A 3,635-nucleotide genomic window follows, 5' to 3' on the forward strand; every position below is an offset into this window, starting at 1 on the left:
AAGAACTCATTCTCTCATAGCCTTCCTCTAGGAAGCATATTTCAACATTAAAAAGTTAACTTTTGTAAAGATTACATGACATACCTTGGCCTATGCTACACATATACAAGCCGGGAAACATGCGTTAAATTATTCTCCAACCATTTGTTGTTTGAGGGAGTATAAATTCATCATTAATGTCTCTGTAACTTACTTGATCTTATATGCATGAGTACTGGAGACATTAATTCACTTAGTCACTCACCGCTCGTTCAAGCTCATAATGGTTTATACGCCACTCCTAGCTTTTCTTGGCTTGAAAGGACATAATTCCCGGTTATACTATTTAGAATTCTTAATAAAAGACCTCAAATAATTCATTTATTAAAGGAACTTTCATCAACAAAGACAGCTTTACTGGCGAGATCCCCATGAGCGAGATCCTCATGAGTGAGATCCCCCTCATGAGCGAGATCCTCCTCATAAGTGAGATCCTCATGGCCGAGATCAATGAGATCCTCAAGAGCGAGATCAGTGAGATCTTCTAGAGCGAGATCAGCGAGATCCTCAAGAGCGAGATCAGCGAGATCCTCTAGAGCGAGATTAAGCTTTTCCTGGCAAACTTTCATCCTAGCGACACTCACCTTACCAGCGATACTCAGCCCAATTCCTAGCGAAATTTCCTTCTAGAGCGAGATCCTTATCACAAAATCAGTGAGATTTCCTTTATAAGCGAGATCCTCATCCCCATATCTCGCTATAACTCCCACGGTGAACTGTTTGTTTGTTCTTCCCAAGCAGTTGTCTGCTTATGCACCGATTCCCTGTTTTAAATTCAAAAATTCAGAGCTCTTTTGAAGAAATTTCCTTCTACAAACATGTTTAGAATTACGTTAAATTTCTTACCTTAAAATTTTAGTCAAGAATTCCTTATATTTTGGCTTGAAACTTCCAATCTTCACCTCAGGCCCCTGATTAACTCGAGATTCTGCCTCCTCTGTACTTTCTTCACTTCTTGTTCTTCTCCTTCTGCAATCTTTTCTCCGAAAAGACAACCTTGCAAACTAAATTCTCTCAGTTTTCGAATGGTACCGATTTCACTAAGTTTTTTCATGTCAACTGCCGAAACCAAGCTTTTGAAGTTCTTCTTCCAAAAACTTCCCGCTGCCTCCGAGTTCAAGGGTTAACCGCCACGTCACCCTCATTTAATATGTTTTTCCTTTCTTTCCATCATAATTCCTATAAATAAACATGAATTTCTAATTAATAAATATGTAATATAATATTCCTTTGGCTAAACATGCTTATCTAGGAAACCTAGAGCTCGAGGTTTACATTATAGGCATCCAAGATTGCTCTAAGGCCGACACCTCCTACTTGGCCGCACGTCCAAGTGTCTCTTCCTTACATTATTACCAAAATCTTGCACCAGCGCAACTCAAGGTGGCTTGCTCCCCTTTTACCAACGCGTAGCCTTCAACTTTGAATGTCTACTTAAAAAGATGCAAATCGTGGCAAGAAATGAGAAGAAAATAGGCCTAATTTTAAAAACCAAAAATAAAAAATGAAATGGTTACTAAATGAGACCTTGGTTTTTTGTTTTTGTTTCTCAAAATTATACTTACAAACACCCCTACCACATCTAAATTTCTTGTTTTGTTATTTATTTTTTATCCATGTTTTCAAACATCAAGTCAAATTTTGAAAATTAAAAATGTATTTCTGTTTTTTAAATTTGACTAAGAATTCAACTCTTGTACTTAAAAAAAAAATGTAACAAATTGTTCTAAAACTTTAGAAAGTTGTTAAAATAAGTAAAGCATCACTATAGTATTTAAAAAAAAAAAAAAAGAAGTGAATTTATCATAGGATAATATTTGAATAGATGACTCAAAATTTGGCCCCAAAGTGGAATATGTTCAACTTTTTCAAACTCAAGTTTTTTTTTTTTACCTTTTACATGACTCATACCAATTACCAAAATACCACCGTGGAGTTTAAAATTATATATAGAGAGGGAATGAAAATACATTTCCAATCATTTTTCTTCTCCCACTCCGAAGAGATAGGGAGATATAGATATAAAAAAGAACAAAAATAAATAAAAAGATAATTGTTTCAGAATATAAATATAGATAAATATTTGAATTAAAATCTAATTTCATTAAAAACTCAATGCAATTATGGAAGTAACAAAGAAAATCATAAAAGGAATTGAAAATCAAGGTTAGAAATTAAATTCCTTTAGTTTCCTGACATATCTGGAGATTGAGATTAGTCCGACTCGTCTCCTACTCAGTTCAATTCACTCCTATAAATAAATGCCCATCATTCATCTCCTATTCAGTTCAATTCACTCCGTTTCGATTTCTAGTTTTTTTGTGTGCAAGAAATAACGACAATAATGCATCTAGATCTTCCAAATTTAAAACAAATCTACATACCTCGAAGAAGAAGACCATCCAGAGCCAAAAAGAAAGAACAACCCAAGAATGAAACTGTCATTCCCCTGTCTATGTTGGAGGTTGCAGATATTCTAATGGAGTTTTCACAAACTATTACTCATATTGAACCGAAAAAAGTTAACAAAACCCACAAAAGAAAGAAGCCAGCTTCGACACCAACACCAGTGACTAGGACTAAGAAACATAGGAAATAGAGGAAGAAGAAGGCAAAACAGCACAAGTATCTAACGATTCCTGAGATGTCGGCAACACTAAGAGATCGAATCGTGGAGATGGGTGGGTATGAAATTAGACTGGTGATTCAGAAACAACTTCAAGATACTGATTTAAACAAGAACCAAGGACGTTTATCCCTACCGATAAAGAAACTGTTATTTGATTTTGCAATAGAGGAGGAGAGGAAGATGTTGAGCAAAGTGGAAAACCAAAACAAGAAAGGGATAAACGTGGTGATTTTAGATGATGTTCTTGAAGAAAGAATGATTTGTTTGAAGAAGTGGAAGATTGGAAGTGGAGATGTGTACTGTTTGACGATACAGTGGAATTCGTTGTTGGAGGAAATGGGACTGAAAAGTGGAGAACATATTCAACTTTGGAACTTTAGAAAAGATGATGAATTTGAGGTTTATTGTCTTTGCTTCGCTATGGTTAAGTTAGTTCGTTACTAATTTATTACGTATTTTGATGTAAGATAGGAAAGATTAGGGACTAAAACACATTATCAAGATTTAGCCGTGGAGACCAAAATAAATATTTTTTTTGATAGTTTAGGGACCAAAACAGATTTGTGAGGCAAAAACTTAAATGCATTCATTGATATTCCTATCTTCTTCATTTCACAAATTGTTCAATCACAAATTGGCAAATTCTTGTTACTTCCTTTTTTGAAATATTTTATGACTTTCTTTCTTTCTTTCTTTCTTCTTCTTCTTCTTTTTTTTTTTTTTTTTTTTTTTTTTGTGTGTGTTTCTAGTAAATTTTGAATTTCATCCTTTATCTATAAGATTGTCAATTTTAGCTCTAATTAACTTTGTTAAAAATATCATTTGATCTCAAACTTTAATGATAATAACAATTTAGTTTTTATACTTTCAAATTTATAACAATTTAGTCTCTAAACTTTAATAAATATAAATTTTATCATTTTAGATTAGGATTTGTAACAATTTAGTTTCTATCTTAAAAAACTAA

General features: G+C 33.4%; 1 pseudogene; it reads left to right on the forward strand.

The window, feature by feature from the left end:
- Positions 1-2,383: 2,383 nt before the first annotated feature.
- On the forward strand, positions 2,384-3,296 carry LOC120069993 (annotated as a pseudogene).
- The last annotated feature ends 339 nt before the right edge of the window (positions 3,297-3,635 follow it).

The sequence above is a fragment of the Benincasa hispida genome, unplaced genomic scaffold (assembly GCF_009727055.1).
Source record: "Benincasa hispida cultivar B227 unplaced genomic scaffold, ASM972705v1 Contig737, whole genome shotgun sequence".
In the NCBI taxonomy this organism is placed as follows: Eukaryota; Viridiplantae; Streptophyta; class Magnoliopsida; order Cucurbitales; family Cucurbitaceae; genus Benincasa; species Benincasa hispida.